The sequence below is a fragment of the Ovis aries genome, chromosome 3 (genome assembly GCF_016772045.2).
Source record: "Ovis aries strain OAR_USU_Benz2616 breed Rambouillet chromosome 3, ARS-UI_Ramb_v3.0, whole genome shotgun sequence".
NCBI classification, from domain to species: domain Eukaryota; kingdom Metazoa; phylum Chordata; class Mammalia; order Artiodactyla; family Bovidae; genus Ovis; species Ovis aries.
This window is the reverse complement of record NC_056056.1, coordinates 66,614,213-66,635,053: the sequence shown is the minus strand read 5'-3', so window position 1 is coordinate 66,635,053 and position 20,841 is coordinate 66,614,213.

Below are 20,841 nucleotides of genomic sequence, written 5' to 3'. Positions count from 1 at the left end.
TACTATTTCAATATATATATTTTCCCAGAAATGCTCTTCGATAAATTTGAGAAACTGAGTTTCAATCAAGCCCCAATTTCAGTCAAGTCCTCATCACAATCTATTCCCTGGTCTCCTTTTTAGAATAAGAACAATAGCAATGTAACTGCCTCACAATTGCCTGAGCCCACTTATTTTGTAGCAGAAAAGGTAGTGGAAGAGTACTCTAAATGACAGAAATTGTGATTTTTAAAGGAGAAGCACAATTTAGATTGCATGTAGTCATAAACATTTCCTGAGGAAATAATTCTCTTAATCCTAAAGAATTAATACTTTTGACTCAAGTTGAAGGAAGGAGTATTTCTCACAACAAGATCAAAAGGGTAAATGTATTAAACAAGTGTGTTCATGCATTTTAAGAATGTTTGTATGTACGCCCAGTCATTCAGTCATGCCTTTGCAACCATATGGACTGCAGCCTGCCAGGCTCCTCTGTCCATGGAAACTTCCAGGCAAGAATACTGGAGTGATTTGCTATATCCTACTCTAGTGGATCTTTTTTAGGTGGTAAGAAATATGGCAGGAGATAAGGACAGTGGCATTGGCTGAGGCCAGATTGTGTAGCATCTTGAAGGCTGTTATGGACTCTATCCTAAGTGCACAGGAAACCTATCAAAGAACATAATCCATGGGTCAGACAGCCTAAGCCAAGTTCTGCTTTAACAATAGAACAATTTCCAAAGAGCTCAGTTCAGTTCAGTCATTCAGTTGTGTCTGACTATTTGAAACCACATGGACTGCAGCACGCCAGGCTTCCCTGTCCATCACCAACTCCCAGAGCTTACTCAAACTCATGTCCATCGAGTCGGTGATACCATGCAATCATCTCATCCTCTGTCATTCCCTTCTCCTCCTGCCTTCAGTCTTTCCCAGCATCAGGGTGTTTCCAATGAGTGAGTTCTTCGCATAAGGTGGCCAAAAAACTGGAGTTTCAGCTTCAGCATCAGTCCTTTCAATGAATCCTCAGGACTGATTTCCTTTAGGATTGATTGGTTTGATCTCCTTGCAGTCCAAGGGACTCTCAAGAGTCTTCTCCAACACCACAGTTCAAAAGCATCGATTCTTTGGCACTCAGCTTTCTTTATGGTCCAACTCTCACATCCATACATGACTACTGGATAAACCATAGCTTTAACTAGATGGACACTTGTTGGTAAAGTATTGTCTCTGCTTTTTAATATGCTATTTATGCTGGTCATAGCTTTTCTTCCAAAGAGCAAATGTCTTTTAATTTCATGGCTGTAGTCACCATCTGCAGTGACTTTGGAGCCCCCCCAAATTAAGTCTCTCACTGTTTCCTTTGTTTCCCCATGTATTTCCCATGAAGTGATGGGACTGGATGCCATGATCTTCATTTTCTGAATGTTGAGCTTTAAGCCAATTTTTCGCTCTCCTCTTTCACTTTCATCAAGAGGCTCCTTAGTTCTTTGCTTTCTGCCATAAGGGTGGTGTCATCTGCATATCTGAGGCTATTGATATTTCTCCCCATAATCTTGATTCCAGGTTGTGTTTCATCCAGCCTGGCATTTCGCATGATGTACTCTGCATACAAGTTAAATTAGCAGGGTGACAATATAAAGCCTTGACGTATGCCTTTCACAATATTGAACCATTCTGTTGTTCCATGTCTGGTTCTAACTGTTGTGTCTTGACCTGCATACAGATTTCTCAGGAGGCAGGTCAGGTGGTCTGGTATTCACATATCTTGAAGAATTTTCCATACTTTTTTGTGATCCACACACTCAAAGGCTTCTGTATAGTCAATAAAGCAGAAGTATTTTTTTTTCTCGAGCTCTCTTGCTTTTTCAATGATCCAGTGGATGTTGGCAATTTGATCTTTGGTTCTTCTGCCTTTTCTAAATCCAGCTTGAACATCTGGAAGTTCACGGTTCATGTACTGTTGAAGCCTGGCATGCAGAATTTTGTACATTACCTTACTAGTGTGTGAGATGAGTGTAATTGTGTAATAGTTTGAACATTCTTTGGCATTGCCTTTCTTAGTGACTATCAAAACAATGGCCTACTTTTTGGCTTATATGAAATATCTATTATGGCTTCACTGTGCTTCTCCTCCGTCTCCTTAATTCCAGGACCACAGGTGAAGGAGAAGCCTTGCAACCGAAATGACCAAAGAAAGAAGAGTGATGACAAAGTCTGTCAACAGCTCTTCTTTAAAATTAATTTTGATTAGAGTGTAGTTGATTTATACTGTTTTGTTAGTTTTTGCTGTATAACAAAATGAATCAGTTGCACGTATACACATATCTCCTCTTTTCTAGATTCTTTTTCCACATAGATCATTACAGAGTACTGAGTAGAGTTCCCTGTGCTATATAGTAGGTCCTTATTAGTTATCCATTCTAAAGTTTAAGTGTATAAAAGTTTCTTCGAAAGTGTCACATATTGCTCCTACTCACATCTCATAGTCAATTGACAGGGTTAAACTTGATCACAACAGAGTGAAAAACAAAATTCCTGCACAAGGAAAACACTTTGAGAGCAGCAGAAATTATTTTTGAGGCATAATGAAATGTCGCACAAAGCAGAGGAATGAGAACAGTAAGCTTATATTTTTGAAAGATTAGTAACTTCAGGACAAAGAAGGACGCTAAGATGATAAGTGGGGAAACCAATCAGAAGTTTGCTGTAAGACTGAAGCTTAGAGAAAACAGACACTGTGAGATGATTGCAGAGGTAAGAAGCAAGCTGGAGAAACACAGGATATACTTTGGTGGTAGAATGGACAGGATGACTTTGTTTCAAAGCTGAATAGCTGTGACATATGAATGGCAAGAGCTCAGGGAATTTGGACCCGACATTTGACATTTGCTATTTAAATTGTGCAAAAGGAGAAAGATATGAATTTAGAATAAATGCAAGAGTTATCCCTGCAAAAATGTTCACTAGTGAACCTCGGGAGCAGGTGACCACTTTCTGGCTTCCCTGGTAATGCTACACTGGAAGAGCACAGTGTAGAATCCAAGATACCTCAAGCAATCTACTTAATCATGATGGCCCACCTCATTTTTCAAACAGGGACTATACTATCTACACTCCCTAATGCAGAAGTCGGAAAAATTTTTAATGTAAAGTCCTCAAATTTCTTGAATAATTTTCTCTCTACAAACTACTTCAAAGAATAAATGACAGAGTTCCCTGAGAAGGCAATGAGATACAGGAGAAGGGCCATTAAATCTGACATGGGAAGATCCTGATTTAATTTTGATGTGAATTTAATCTGTTTATCGTAATAAATTTAAGTACCTCTTATAATAGAAACATAACCTTAGAAAAATTATTTAGGTTTTCAGAACACCAATGTTACCATCAACAAAAATAAAATTACCTGCTTGCTGTTATGAGAATTAAATGAGATGATGACTGATAGCCCCTAGTCCAGGATTAGTTGAGTCTGAATGGCTTGAAATTATCAGATTATGTAATTTTTAATTAACATTCTTATTTTGAGATACTTGTAGATACACATTAGTTTGTAAGAAATAATCCAGAGGGATTTACATTTACTCAGTTTCCCCAATGGTAACATTTTGCAACACTAAAGAACAATGTACCAATCAAGATATTGGCATTTATTCAGTCAAAATGCAGAGTATTTTCATCATCACAAAGGATCCCTCATGGTATCCTTTAAAAATCACACTTCTCTCTCAGCCCCAGCCCTTGAATCCCTGACAAATACTTAATCTGTTTTCCAGTTCTATAAATATGTCATTTAAGGAATGTTATATAAGTAGAATTATAATGTATGTAATGTTTGGGATTAATTTTTCCACTCTGCATAAATCTCTGGAGATTCATCCAGGTTTTGCTGTGTATACCAATAGTTCATTCCTTTTTCTTGAAGAGTGGCATGCCATGATATGAATCATTCAACCATTTAAGAACATATGGGTTGTTTCCAGTTAGGGGGTATTATAAATATAGCTTCATAAATATTCATTAACAAGTTTCTAATAAAACATAAATTTTCATTTCTCTAGGAAATTTATCTACAGATATAACAGTCCCCCATGGAGTATGGAGATATTGTAATTGCACTTAAAAAAAACTATCAAACTCTTTTCCAGAGTGGCAGTATGATTTTTACATGCCCACTGGCAATATATGAATAATCTAGTTTCTCTTCATCCTTGCCAGTATATGGTGGTGTCACTTTTGTTTAAGCCATTCTGAGAGGTGTGCACTGATATCTCATTGTGGTTTTAATTTGCCTTTTCCTGATGGCTAATGATGTTGATCTTTCCATGAGCTTATTTGCCAACCATGTATCCTTCCTAGGGAAATATGTCTTTGTGTCATTTCTTCATTTTCTAATTAGATTATTTTTGAGATTTTTGTAAGTTCTTTATATATTCTAAATACTAGTCCTTTGCGTGATATATGGTTTGCAATTACATTCTTCCACTCTAACTTGTTTATCCTTATACTGAGATCTTTCATAGAACAAAATTTTGAAATTTTGATGTTCAATTTATCAATTTTTCCTTTTATGGATCATGATTTTGCTGTCAACAACAAACTCTGTTTAAAATTCTTTCCCAAGCTTCCATTCCTCAGAAATTTCTCTGGCTCCTTAAGCTTTATAGTTTTTCATTTCGCACTTAAGTTGATTCATTTTGAGTTCATTTTTGTAATGTGTGATTCACCTCAAGGTTCACTGCAGTGGGTGTCAAATTGCTCCATCACTACTTGCTGAAACTGGCATCTTTCCTCTACTGAATTGTTTTTGCACAGTTTAAAAAAAATCAGTGGAGAAGACTTTTGTAGATCTATTTCAAAGTTCTATATATATTCTGTTCATCTATGTCTCTCCACCAATACCACAATATGTGGTGATGTGGTAAAGTTGCTCAGTCGTGTCCGACTCTTTGCGACCCCATGGACTGTATGTAGCCTACCAGACTTCTCCGTCCATGGGGTTCTCCAGGCAAGAATACTGGAGTGGGTTACCATTTCCTTCTCCAGGGGATCTTCCTGACCCAGGGATTGAACCCAGGTCTCCTGCACTGGAGGCAGACGCTTTAACCTCTGAGCCACCATATTGGATACAATAGTAATATAATGATCCAAGGCATCAGGTAGGCTGATTCCTCCCACTGTATTCTTATTTTTCAAAATGGTGCTAGCTATCCTATTTCCTTTGCCTTTCCGTGTTAGAAAATTTTAATCTAGATATACAAAAGATGTTTCTGGGATTTTGATCATAATTGCCTTAAAACTATATATCAATCTGTGGAGAATTGGCATCTTCACCATATTTATACTTCCAATCCACGAACACCTCATTTCTCTCTGTATATTTAGATATTCCTTGATTCATCTCATCAGCAATTTGTGGTTTTTAGAGTGTATACCCTGCACAGTTTTTGTTACATTTTATCCAAATATCCCCATTTTGTGAGGAAATATAAACGCATTTTTAATCTCAGTGTTCATGCATTCATGTATAGTAAACTGAAATATAATTGGTTTGATTTTTGTATGTTAGTCTTGTATTCAGAAACCTTGCTGAATTCAATTGTTAGCTCCAAGAGTTATTATTATTATATATTCCTTTGAATTTTCTACATAGACTATCATGCCATTTGCACAAAGGAACAGTTTTCTTTCTTCTGGTCTATATGCCTTTTTATATACTTTCCTTGCCTATGGTACTGGCTAAATTTTGCATCATTATGTTAGTAAGAATGGGAGAACAGTTACCTTGCTTTATCCCTGACCTTAGGGAAAAGCATACAGACTTTTACCCTTAAGTATGATGTCAGTTGCAAGTTTTCTATAGATGTTCTTTATCAAGTTATAGAAGTCTCCTTTACTTCATGCTTTTCTGACAGGTTTTTTTTTTTTTTTATCATGAATGAGTATAGGATTTTTGAAAATGCTTTTTCTCCACCAATTGATACAATTATGTGATTTTTCTCCTTTAGCCTGTTAGTTACAGTGGATTATACTAATTTTTGAATACTGAACCAACTTTGTATCCCTGGAAGAAACTTCACTTGGTTATGGTACATAACTCATTATATATCTCTGAACTTTATTTGCTAGTATTCTATTAAGGATTTTTGCATCTATATTCATAAGAGATGTTGGTCTGCTGCTTGTTTATGTACTGCCTTGTCTGGTTTTCATGTTAGAGTAACACTAGCATTACACAATGATATAGAAAATGATACTTCCTCTTCTATTTTTTAGAAGAAATTGCAGATAATTGGTGTTAATTCTTCTTTAAATGTTTACCAGAAGTTTCCAGTGAAACCTCCTGGGCCTGGCAATTTCTTTTAGGGAATTTCTAAATTATGAAGCAAATTCCCTTAATAGTTATAAAGTTATTCAAATGATCTATTTCATATTGTGCAAGTGTGGCATTTTGCGTCTTTCAACTGTTATTTTTCATTTCATCTAAGCTGTCAAATTTGTGAGTGCAGAGTTGTATATGGTATTCCCTTATTATGCTTCTAACATCTAAAGACCTGTTGTGATTTCTTATTTAATTTCTGATATTGATAATTTACATCTTTGTTGGTCCTTGGGTTCCAAAGTCCCTCCTCTGTCCCTCTTTCATCTTTCAGAAACTTCTTCTGTGTTTTTTCTTTTTTTTTTTTTTGGTGCTTTTTTTTAAATTTTTTTAAATTTTATTTTAGATTTTTATTTTTTAAATTTTAAAATCTTTAATTCTTACATGCATTCCCAAACATGAACCCCCCTCCCACCTCCCTCCCCATAACATCTCTCTGGGTCATCCCCATGCACCAGCCCCAAGCATGCTGCATCCTGCATCAGACATAGACTGGCGATTCAATTCACATGATAGTATACATGTTAGAATGCCATTCTCCCAAATCATCCCACCCTCTCCCCTCTGAGTCCAAAAGTCCGTTATACACATCTGTGTCTCTTTCCTGTCTTGCATACAGGGTCGTCATTGCCATCTTCCTAAATTCCATATATATGTGTTAGTATACTGTATTACTTCACTCTGTATAATCGGCTCCAGTTTCATCCATCTCATCAGAACTGATTCAAATGAATTCTTTTAACGGCTGAGTAATACTCCATTGTGTATATGTACCACAGCTTTCTTATCCATTCATCTGCTGATGGACATCTAGGTTGTTTTCCATGTCCTGGCTATTATAACAGTGTAGGAGGGTTCCTTTTCTCCACACCCTCCAGCATTTATTGCTTGCAGATTTTGGATCGCAGCCATTCTGACTAACACCGCACACAAAAAATAAAACTCAAAATGGATTAAAGATCTAAATGTAAGATCAGAAACTATAAAACTCCTAGAGGAGAACATAGGCAAAACACTCTCAGACATAAATCACAGCAGGATCCTCTATGATCCACCTCCCAGAATGCTGGAAATAAAAGCAAAAATAAACAAATGGGATCTAATTAAAATTAAAAGCTTCTGCACAACAAAGGAAAATATAAGCAAGGTGAAAAGACAGCCTTCTGAATGGGAGAAAATAATAGCAAATGAAGCAACTGACAAACAACTAATCTCAAAAATATACAAGCAACTTATGCAGCTCAACTCCAGAAAATAAACGACCCAATCAAAAATGGGCCAAAGAACTAAATAGACATTTCTCCAAAGAAGACATACGGATGGCTAACAAACACATGAAAAGATGCTCAAGATTTTTATTTTTTAAATTTTAAAATCTTTAATTCTTACATGCATTCCCAAACATGAACCCCCTCCCACCTCCCTCCCCATAACATCTCTCTGGGTCATCCCCATGCACCAGCCCCAAGCGTGCTGTATCCTGCGTCAGACATAGACTGGCGATTCAATTCTTACATGATAGTATACATGTTAGAATGCCATTCTCCCAAATCATCCCACCCTCTCCCTCTCCCTCTGAGTCCAAAAGTCCGTTATACACATCTGTGTCTTTTTTCCTGTCCTGCATACAGGGTAACATCCAGGATTTTGACTTGTATACAGCAGGAAAAACAGGGAAAGGTATGTCTCCTTCATCATCTTGGAAGCAAAAGTCCATATTGTACCAATGTTCAAAATTTTAATAAACAATTTTCTTTAGAATTAACATAAACATTTTTGAAAGGAGCATGCATTCTCCCACACTAAAATATTTCCTTCATTGGAGATTTAATTCCACATCACCTAAATTTATACTGATGGTTCTTATCAGCTGTTTTTCAATGATAAAGAAGCATTTTATTGCAAGTATGTCATCAGACTTATACTTGCATTTCAGATATGATAAAAAGAAATTCACTGAAGAAAATACTCAGTATGGAGAAAATCATAGGATACCTATTCAAACACTGCCTTGGAGCTGATGGTATATTCTGGCTATAAAGTATCAGAGCCATTGGGTCAAAGCCGCAGATGAAGGTGCAAATGTACCCTGCAGTTCTCAGAATCAGCTGTGTTTGTGAGGCTGGCACTGGCTTAATGACAAACATACATTTGATAGCAGAGTCGGAGCTGCCATTAATTTTAAAGCAGTTGATGACTTCCACTGTTAAGTGCCATTATCACAAAATGATACAACACTTATCACAGCAGTTGCTGCCAACATTCTCCTTCTCTTGCATCCCAGGCTATGTGACTTCCAGGTGATGAGGATCAGATTGCTTTCAGTGAGAAGTGGTTGATATATTATGACAGAAAACATATCCCATTGTTCCTCTACTGATAAGGTGCCACAAATTCAATAAAACTGAGTCTGATGGAGAATTCCAGTTTCAGCGCAAAGATTGTTCAGTTATTTGTATATATAATCCATTAACCTCCACTCCCATTCCAGCAGCTGCCAGATTAAATAGATCACCTCACATTCCCCATCAATCGTGGTACACCATCAGTAGGATGGCCAAATTTAACAAATGAAAGTTCAGAACACCCAGTCAAATTTGAATTTCAAATGAACAGCACATCATGTTTTAGTGTAAGTCAATCCCAAATATAGCATGAGACAAACTTATATCCAAAAGTGTCCATTGTTCATATGAAACCCGATTTAACCAGGCATCTTAGACTTTATCCAGCAACCCTATATCAGAATCCTTAACACTGCACCTTCAGGAACTGCCTGTCAATCTGTTGGAATCTGACTGTTAGAAATATACCATGTAGGGTGTCAGAAGTATAGAAGAGACAGGACAGGTGGGAGTTTTAGAGCAGGGAATGACGTAATGAATTTATGTCTAAAAATGAGACACTGGCAGCATATTTCTGTAAGAGTAAAGCAACCTCTATATTTCCTACCTGATGCAGCAAAATCTCTGAATATATTCCAATTGCATGCTAATAACTTAAACACTATTACTAAAGACCAAATTGTGTGTGTGTGTGTGTGATTGTGTTGTTTTGCTAATATGTGCTGTAGTGTGTGCTAAGTCACTTCAGTCGTGTCTGACTCTTTGCTACCCTATGGACTGTAGCCGACCAGGCTCTTCTATCCATGGAATTCTCTAGGCAAGAATACTAGAGAGGGTTGCTATGCCCTCCTCCAGGGGATTTTTGCTAATATAGTGGTTCTCAAAGCATAATCCCTAGACCAGCAGTAGCATCACCTGTGAACATCTTAGAAATGCAAATTATTAGGTCCCTTCCCCCACACCCCAAGACCTTCTAAATCAGAAATTCTGGAGTGAGTGCCCAGGAATCTAGACCTAAAATCTCTCGAGGAAATCCTGGTGTACACTCAGATCTGAGAAATGTTATCCCATCAGCACAGCAAAGAACAGTAGTTGCCCTGCTGGAGAAAATTCTTGAAAGAGAAAACTTCTTTCATTCTTCTGCCTACTTAGTGTTCTGTAAGTTAAATCAGAAAAGTCAGTGAACCTACAGCTGGCTTTTAATTTCAGTTAGATATCAACTCAGTACAAATCTAAAATTCTCCCACAGAAAGGTGTAAACCCTGAGTGAATGAATCCCATGTCTCCCCCTTTTTTTAATCCCTGGTGGGAGGAAGGTGACCAATGCTCTCTCTGCTGCCTGATCAGTGATCAGACCTGGTTATCATGACCTCCCCAAGCATAAGTCATGCACCAAGTGTCCAGTTTCTAGATTCAATGTCCTCTTTAGCTCAATCAACAATAATTGTAACTGTTATCTAACTTAACACATCAAGTCAGACAGACATTGTCACTATCTTAAATTCACCTTTGTACCAGCGTTCTTAAAAAAAAAAAAAAGACAAAAACAAAATAAACAATAACCACAAAATGAAGAAACAACTCCAAATGGATTTCACTTTTACAGACTTAACACTAATAAACTGACATCTTCCACATGTATTGCCACTTTAATTCACGTCAGAAGAGGAAAGATTTTCTACCCCCAATTTACAAATAAGATCGGATTAAGATTGCCTATGTAATTTACTTGAGATCACATAGTAATACAGGGTAATTCCCATTCTTTTGTTTTAAATTCGTGAAGAGTGAGCGCAGAAAACCATAGGCCCTGACCCTTGACCCTAATTAAAGCACAACCTCAGACCTGCACTCTCTTTCTTTCTATCTGTGGCCACAACCAGGTATGTCATTTAATTTCCAGGACTTGTAGGTAATAAACTCTTTCCCAAAGCTTCCTGGTGGTTATTGCTGAGCCACAAGGGCTGGTCCAGCCTCAGTATTGGTTATCGATCGGCTGAGACAGGTTTGAAACAGATACACTATAGAAAACCATGGATGAACTTTGAGGAGGGAGCTGAATGATCATATTTGAGTATTTGATTATTTTGGTGGGAGAATGGAAATGAAATAAGGAAAAATTGATAAAGAAGCTATCTTAGCAGTTCAACTGGGAAAGTCTAAGTAAATTCACTGGTTTCAGGGATAGAAAAGAGAGAAAGGATATGAGAGATAAATAATAGAATGGATAGGAATTACAATTGTTAAATACAAAATTTCAGAAGGCAGGAAAAATTTGTATTCATATGTATTATTTTGTATACCAGTATTATCACTTAGCAATATAATTATGAATATAAAGCAATGATTTTAAATATTATTACATAAAATAATTTAATAATTGAATTTTATATACCATTATAAAGATGAACTATGATTTGTAGAACCAAATCTCTACTTTCTCTCAACTTTTAAAGGTCTCATAAATAATATTACAGCTAATATCCTTGAATATATATTTGCACACTTCTCTGATTATTTCATTTTTCCTTATAGTTAATTTAGACTGAATAAAATATAAGTAAATTTTATGGATTTTCATTTTCTAAAAATTTTTCCATATTGGCATTTTTGCCTCCTTGAGAGTTTTGTTTCTTTTATTACTTTACTTTAAATATCTACCAACCATGTTTGACAGAGGCTATGTATTTACTCTCTCCCAGAGTACTGACATTCTTAAAGATTATATATCTCTTACAGGTAAGAAATGACAAAAACTATTGTTTTATTGACATTTCTTTAATTATCATTATATTGAATAGTTTTGTATGATGTTAACAACCTTTTGCGCATCTTCCTTCTTGCAAGGCTGATTACGATGCTTTGTGCCCATTTTGCTATTAGGTCTTTTCTCTCATTGATTCTTTAAAAAGTTATTACATAGAAGTGTTATGATTCTTTATCAGTAACCCTTACACATATTTCCCCAACATTTTACTTTTTTTATTTTTATGCTGTGTTGTATACTAGATGTTTATACCCACCAAATTCATATGGTGAAATGCTCAATTTCCAGATGGTATTTGGAGACTGAGCCCTTGGGAGGTAATTAGAGGAGCACTTATGAATGTAATTAGCACACTTCTTAGAGAGAGCCCACAAGACTCCCTCACCCCACGATGTGAGGTCATAGCAAGAAGACAGCCATCTATGGACCAGACATGGATTTTCCAGCCTCCAAAATTGTGACAAATTAATTGTATGTCATTTAAGCCACCCAGTTTATGATAGTTTTATTACAAAGCAACCTGAATAGACTAAGACACGCTTTCTTTCTGATTCATGAACGTATTCATTTTTATCATTTAACCTATCAGCTTTTCTCCTACAGATGCCTTGCATGCCAGGTTAAAAAAAGTTTACTTCAAAATTTTGTGAACATTTAGTATATTTTCTTTTAGTACTTGACTGTTTATATAAATAGTTAATTCATATTAAATTTATTTGGAAAAAAGATGAAATAGGGATCTATATTCATTCTTTATGCCATACACTTTGTTATTGAATTAACATATTTGAAACCACAACAGGTTTGAATAATGACTAAAATCACCAGGTAGAATTTCTCTATTACCAGGTAGAATTTCTCTATTTACTGAGAAAGTTTCTCTTACTTCTCAGTTCTAAGATGGAAAGGTTGTGGATGAAAGCCTGATTTGAGCTGATTCACAACAGAACTGCAGGGAGGCTTGGAGATAAAAAATGTGAGCAATTCTTTTGAAGAGTTCAGCTCTAAGCTGCAGCAAAGAAATGTGGTAGCAGCTGGGAGAAGTGCAGTCAGAACTTATGAGTTCTCTGAAATAATTCTTCACATAGTTTTGCTTTATTTGTTTTCCTGAAGGTTGAATAAACAATTCTAAATGAGAGGTGTGGATACACACTGAAAAATAATGGCTCTTTTCATGCATGAAATCCTCTTCCTCTAAGACCTCATGGAAAGAATTATAAAAATATGTAAAACAAATAGAACTACAGCTCAGTTCAGTTCAGTTGCTCAGTTGTGTCCGACTCGTTGCGACCCCATGAATCACAGCACGCCAGGCATCACCAACTCCTGGAGTTCACTCAAACTCATGTCCATCGAGTCAGTGATGCCATCCAACCATCTCATCCTCTGTCATCCCCTTCTCCTCCTGCCCCCAATCCCTCCCAGCATCAGGGTCTGTTCCAATGAGTCAACTCTTCACATGAGGGGGCCAAAGTATTGGAGTCTCAGCTTTATTTTTTTTTTATTTTTTATTTTTTTTATTTTTTAAATAATCATATATTTTATTTATTTATTTATTTATTTAAAAATCTTTAATTCTTACATGCGTTCCCAAACATGAACCCCCCTCCCACCTCTCTCCCCATAACATCTCTCTGGGTCATCCCCATGCACCAGCCCCAAGCATGCTGTATCCTGCGTCAGACATAGACTGGCGATTCGATTCTTACATGATAGTATACATGTTAGAATGCCATTCTCCCAAATCATCCCACCCTCTCCCTCTCCCTCTGAGTCCAAAAGTCCGTTATACACATCTGTGTCTTTTTTGATGTCTTGCATACAGGGTCGTCATTGCCGTCTTTCTAAATTCCATATATATGTGTTAGTATACTGTATTGGTGTTTTTCTTTCTGGCTTACTTCACTCTGTATAATCGGCTCCAGTTTCATCCATCTCATCAGAACTGATTCAAATGAATTCTTTTTAACGGCTGAGTAATACTCCATTGTGTATATGTACCACAGCTTTCTTATCCAGTCATCTGCTGATGGACATCTAGGTTGTTTCCATGTCCTGGCTATTATAAACAGTGCTGCACTGAACATTGGGGTACATGTGTCTCTTTCAATTCTGGTTTCCTCGGTGTGTATGCCCAGCAGTGGGATTGCTGGGTCATAAGGTAGTTCTATTTGCAATTTTTTAAGGTATCTCCACACTGTTCTCCAAAGTGGCTGTACTAGTTTGCATTCCCACCAACAGTGTAGGAGGGTTCCCTTTTCTCCACACCCTCTCCAGCATTTATTGCTTGCAGAGTTTTGGATCGCAGCCATTCTGACTGGTGTGAAGTGGTACCTCATTGAGGTTTTGATTTGCGTTTCTCTAATAATGAGTGATGTTGAGCATCTTTTCATGTGTTTGTTAGCCATCTGTATGTCTTCTTTGGAGAAATGTCTATTTAGTTCTTTGGCCCATTTTTTGATTGGGTCATTTATGTTTCTGGAATTGAGCTGCATAAGTTGCTTGTATATTTTTAAGATTAGTTGTTTGTCAGTTGCTTCATTTGCTATTATTTTCTCCCATTCAGAAGGCTGTCTTTTCACCTTGCTTATATTTTCCTTTTTGTGCAGAAGCTTTTAATTACATCCCATTTGTTTATTTTTGCTTTTATTTCCAGAATTCTGGGAGGTGGATCATAGAGGATCCTGCTGTGATTTATGTCGGAGAGTGTTTTGCCTATGTTCTCCTCTAGGAGTTTTATAGTTTCTGGTCTTACATTTAGATCTTTAATCCATTTTGAGTTTACTTTTGTGTGCGGTGTTCGAAAGTAGCATCAGTCCTTCCAATGAACACCAAGAACTCCTTTAGAATGGACTGGTTGGATCTCCTTGCTGTCCAAGGGACTCTCAAGAGTCTTCTCCAACACCGCAGTTCAAAAGCATCAATTCTTCAGCACTCAGCTTTCTTTACAGTCCAACTCTCACAAACATACATGACCACTGGGAAAACCATAGCCTTGACTAGATGGACCTTTGTTGGCAAAGTAACATTTCTGCTTTTTAATATGCTATCTAGGTTGGTCATAACTTTCCTTCCAAGGACTAAGCGTATTTTAATTTCATGGCTGCAATCACCATCTGCAGTGATTTTGGAGCCCCGAAAAATAAAGTCTGACACTGTTTCCACTGTTTCCCCATCTATTTGCCATGAAGTGATGAGACCCAATGCCATGATCTTCATTTTCTGAATGTTGAGCTTTAAGCCAGCGTTTTCACTCTCCTCTTTCACTTTCATCAAGAGGCTTTTAGTTTCTCTTCACTTTCTGCCATAAGGGTGGTGTCATCTGCATATCTGAGGTTATTGATATTTCTCCCGGCCATCTTGATTCCAGCTTGTACTTCTTCCAGCCCAGTGTTTCTCATGATGTACTCTGCATAGAAGTTAAATAAGCAGGGTGACAATATGCAGCCTTGTCGTACTCCTTTTCCTATTTGGAACCAGTCCAGTTCTATCTGTTGCTTCCTGACCTGCATACAGATTTCTCAAGAGGCAGGTCAGGTGGTCTGGTATTCCCATCTCTTTCAGAATTTTCCACAGTTGATTGTGATCCACACAGTCAAAGGCTTTGGAATAGTCAATAAAGCAGAAATAGATGTGTTTCTGGAACTCTCTTGCTTTTTCAATGATCCAGTGTTTGTTGGCAATTTGATCTCTGGTTCCTCTGCCTTTTCTAAATCCAGCTTGAACATCTGGAAGTTCATGGTTCACATATTGCTGAAGCCTGGCTTGGAGAATTTTGAGCAGTACTTTACTAGTGTGCAAGATGAGTGCAATTGTGCGGTAAGTTGAGCATTCTTCGGCATTGCCTTTGTTTGGGATTGGAATGAAAACTGACCTTTTCCAGTCCTGTGGGCACTGCTGAGTTTTCCAAATTTGCTGGCATAATGAGTGCAGCACTTTCACAGCATCATCTTTCAGGATTTGAAACAGCTCAACTGAAATTCCATCACCTCCACTAGCTTTGTTCGTAGCGATGTTTTCCAAGGCCCACTTGACTTCACATTCCAGGATGTCTGGCTCTAGGTGAGGGATCACACCATTGTGATTATCTGGGTCATGAAGATCTTTTTTGTACAGTTCTTCTGTGTATTCTTGCCACCTCTTCCTAATATCTTCTGCTTCTGTTAGGTCCAGAAAATTTCTGTCCTCTATTGAGCCCATCTTTGCATGAAGTTTCCCCTGGTATCTCTAATTTTCTTGAAGAGATCTCTAATCTTTCCCATTTTTTTCCTCTATTTCTTTGCATTGATTGCTGAGGAAGGCTTTCTTATGTCTCCTTGCTATTCTTTGGAACTCTGCATTCAGACGCTTATATCTCTCCTTTTCTTCTTTGCTTTTTGCTTCTCTTCTTTTCACAGCTATTTGTAAGGCCTCCTCAGACAGCCATTTGTCTTTTTGCATTTCTCTTCCATGCGGATGGTCTTTATCCCTGCCTCCTGTACAATGTCATGAACCTCCCATCCATAGATCATCAGGCATTCTATCTATCAGATCTAGTCCCTTAAATCTATTTCTCACTGCCACTCTATAATCATAAGGGATTTTATTTCGGTCATACCTGAATGGTCTAGTGGTGTTCCCTACTTTCTTCAATTTAAGTCCGAATTTGGCAATAAGGGTTTCATGATCTGAGCCACAGTCAGTTCCCAATCTTGTTTTTGCTGACTGTATAGAGCTTCTCCATCTTTGGCTGCAAAGAATATAATCAATCTGATTTCGGTGTTGACCATCTAGTGATGTCCATGTGTAGAGTCTTCTCTTATGTTGTTGGAAGAGGGTGTTTGCTATGACCACTGTGCTCCCTTGTCAAAGCTCTATTAGCCTTCATTCCATATTCCAAGGCAAAATTTGCCTGTTACCCCAGGTGTACAGCACAGTAAAACATAGAACTATGTAATTTTCAGGACAAGCATTTTGACAATTTTTTAGAAGATAGAATGCACGTGCATGATGATTTAATCAGGGTAGAAGAGACCACAAACACTCCAAATAAGCACACATCTGCACAGCGTAGAAGTGAGCAAGAAGTGGCCATGAGAGACTCTAAGCAGGAGCTTGTTCAGAACCGTAAACTGGGTGGATAAGAGGAGTGTCTACATGGGTGCCTGGGGCCCTCAAGAACATTCACTAATTATGATACAAGACTTAGATTTAAGAAAGTAGAGAAAACCACTAGACCATTCAGGAATGCCCTAATCAAGTCCCTTATGATTACACAGTAGAAGTGAAAAATATTTTCAAGGGATTAGATCTGATAGAGTGCCTGAAGAACTGTGAACAGAGGTTCATGACATTGTACAGGAGGTGGTGATCATCCCCAAGGTTTCATCCCCAAGGGGGAAAAATGCAAAAAGGCAAAATGGTTGTCTGAAGAGGCCTTATAAATAGCTGAGAAAAGAGAAATGAAAGGCAAAGGAGACAAGGAGAGATATATCCATCTGATTGCAGCGTTCTAAAGAACAGCAAGAAGAAATAAAAGAAGGCTTCCTCAGTGAACAATGAAAAACTAGAGGAAAACAATAGAATGGGGAAGACTAGTGATCTCTTTAAGAAAATTAGAGATATCAAGGGAACATTTCATGCAAAGATGGGCACAAACAATAGAAACAGTATGGACCTAACAGAAGCAGAAGGCATTAAGAAGAGGTAATATGCTGTTAACACGTTGGTGGTTGGTAAGATCCTCAGCTCCATAGCTCAGTTCTACAGAACTTGGAGTTCTATGCTGTTCTTATTCCAGAAAGATGATGGAAATATTTTTTTTTGCACTAGCATATTGTACAGTTTCTACATATTTTCAAACAAGAAAGTAAGACTTTATTTTGTACAATATAGAGAATCAGAAATAGGAATATGAAAATTATATAGCTCTGTCATGACCTAGTGGGGTGGGATTAGGGGGTAGGAGGGTATCCCAAGAGGAAGGGGATATATATATATTTATGGCTAATTTCCATTGTTAAACAGCAGAAATCAATACAACACTGTAAAGCAATTATCCTCCAAATAAATAAATAAAAACTACATAAACTATGGTGCAGATGGTGACTGCAGCCATGAAATTAAAAGACGCTTGCTCCTTGGAAGAAAAGCTATGACAAACCTAGGCAGCATATTAAAAAGCAGAGACATTACTTTGCCGACTAAGGTCCGTCTAGTCAAGGCTATGGTTTTTCCTGTGGTTGTGTATGGATGTGAGAGTCAGACTGTGAAGAAGGCTGAGCACCGAAGAATTGATGCTTTTGAAATGTGGTATTGGAGAAGACTCTGAGAGTACTTTGGGCTGTAAGGAGATCCAACCAGTCCATCTAAAAGGAAATCAATCCTGAATATTCATTGGAAGGACTGATGCTGAAGCTTAAACTCCAATACTTTTTCCACCTGATGCAAAGAACTGACTCATTGGAAAAGACCCTGATGCTGGGAAAGACTGAAGGCGGGAGGAGAGGGGGATGACAAAGGATGAGATTTTTGGATGGCATCACTGACTCAATGGACATGAGTTTGAGTAAACTCTAGGAATTGGTGATGGACAGGGAGGCCTGGCATGCTGCAGTCCATGGGGTAGCAAACAGTCAGACATAATTGAGCGACTGAGCTGAAACTGAAACATAAAACATGCCTCTTATGATATATTATCCACTTGAAATATATAACATCTTTCTGTGCTTTCTTTCCTTGAAGCATATTATTGAAAAATGTCATTTTTCTAGCCAATGAAATGCTATAGACAGTTCATTCCTCAAGGCAGGATTTTATGAGTTATGGTGTAATATTGACTGGCTCTGTTTACTGAATCTCTCCTAGAGTGGAATAATATCTGTGAATTCTTTTTTTTATATATATACAAATGCAGAGGAGAAATTTTGTCTAAATGATTAAATAAGAAAAAAATAACATGGAAATTTTTCTTTCATACTAAAACAACTTCCTTTTCTCTCAGTATTTCTCTCTACAAATGCTTACAGTAATTTAGAAGATGCTAAAGTAGGTTTGGCAAAACTCTATTTCTTTTGCCCTGATTCTATTTTTCTTTTTTTTTTTTTTTTCCTTTGAACATTCAAAATTTCAGGTTGTTAAACTCCTGTATCAAAGGATGATAAGTTTGGACATATCAACCTGCTTTACATTCTAAAATGGCTTTTAGAAACCTATTTTTCTTTATATTTAAAGCAAAATTCACATGCTGAAACAGGAACGAATCAAAGTCAGAGGTGAAAAGGAGGGAGGGAGAAAATGAAATGAAGATAAATCCGTTGGATTACATCATGGCACAAATTCTGTTTTATTGCTTTGAAAATAGTGACATCTAGTGGATAAAAAGTATTAATACCACAGTGTCTTGCTGTCAGAATTCATTGCCATTGTAAAAAGCATTCAGTTGCTCAATCCTTTCTGACTCTGCGATCTCATGAACTGCAGCATGCCAGGCTTTCCTGTGCATCACCAACTCCTGGAGCATACTCAAACTCACGTCCATCACGTCAGTGATACCATACAACCATCTCATCCTCTGTCGTTCCTGCCTTCAATCTTTCCCAGCATCAGAGTCTTTTCCAATGAGTCAGTTCTTTGCATCAGGTGGCCAAACTATTGGAGTTTAAGCTTCAGCATCAGTCCTTCCAATGAATATCCAGGACTGGTTTCCTTTACGATGGACTGGTTTGATCTCCTTGCAGTCCAAGGGACTTTCGAGAGTCTTCTCCAACACCACAGTTCAAAAGCATCAATTCTTCGGCACGCAGGTTTCTTTTTAGTCCAACTCTCACATCCATACATGACTACTGGAAAAACCATAGCTTTGACTAGACGGACCTTTGTCGGCAAAGTAATGAATCTGCTATTTAATATCCTGCATAGGTTGGTCATAGCTTTTCTTCCAAGGAGCAAGTGTCTTTTAATTTCATGGCTGCAGTCACCATCTGCAGTGATTTTGGAGCCCCCCCAAAATAAAGTCTCTCACTGTTTCCATTGTTTCCCCATCTATTTGTCATGAAGTGATAGGACCAGATGCCATGATCTTAGTTTTCTGAATGTTGAATTTTTTTTCTTTTTTTTTTGGAATGTTGAATTTTAAGACAACTTTTTCACTCTCCTCTTTCACTTTCATCAAGAGGTTCTTTAGGTTCTTTAGTTCTTCTTTGCTTTGTACCATAAAGGTAGTGTCATCTGTGTATCTGAGGTTATTGATATTTCTCCCAGCAATCTTGATTCCAGCTTGTGCTTCATCCAGCCTGGCATTTCACATGACGTACTCTGCATATAAGTTAAATAAGCAGGGTGACAATATACAGCCCTGGTGTACTCCTTTACTAATTTGGAACCAGTCTGTTGTTCCATGTCCAGTTCTAACTTTTGCTTCTTGACTTGCATACAGATTTCTCAGGAGGCAGGTCAGGTGGTCTGGTATTCCCATCTCTTTCAGAATTTTCCATAGTTTGTTGTGATCTACACAGTCAAAAGCTTTGGCGTAATCAATAAAGCAGAAGTAGTATAGGGTATTATACTGCCCAATAAATGAGTTGAATATCTCTTGTTTAACTCAATGTACTTTTTTTTAAATTGACATTTTATTTATTTATGAAGAAACTAGACAAATGAAAATTTATGCTTGTGATATTTGAGTGTGTGTATTTGTATTAAGAAAACTGCTCAGATAAAGAGGAAGAAATCTAGCTTAATGCTTTTGGTTGTAATTTTAATAAATCAGTTATTTATGTTCTGATTCCAATTCTAGTTCTCTCTCTAGTCAATCTTGTTTAAGAAATAGCAGCAACAGTAAACAACAAATCAAAATATTATACCTCCTGAATTGCCTCATTGAAACTGAACAATTACACAAGTGAGAAACTTCTAATTTAAAAATCTGGGTTTGTGTTGTGCTGGTTGTTACTTATGCTGACAAAATGAGGGCAACCATCTTTTTACCCCAAGGATACTAGCAATATGACCTTAGTTATTAAACCTCTCTGTACTTCAATATAGGACTTCCCTGGTGGCTCAGATGGTAAAGCATCTGCCTACAATGTGGGAGACCTTGGTTCAATCCCTGAGTCAGGAAGATCTCCTGGAGAAGGAAATGGCAACCCACTCCAGCCTCCTCTATTAACTAAGAATAGTTATTTCTTAGAGCACTATTTGTTACACAAGGTATTCCATAAATGGTGGTAATGATTGTTATTGCCATTATAATTCCCACTTTATCTGGACTCCATCTAAATTTGGATTTTTTTTTTTTTTAATGCCAGAAGCCAGCATTTTGTCACTTGTTTTTGTCCTGGAATTTCAGTAGGCAGGGAAGGTGGAATAAAGAGATGGTTTGTTCTACTGGA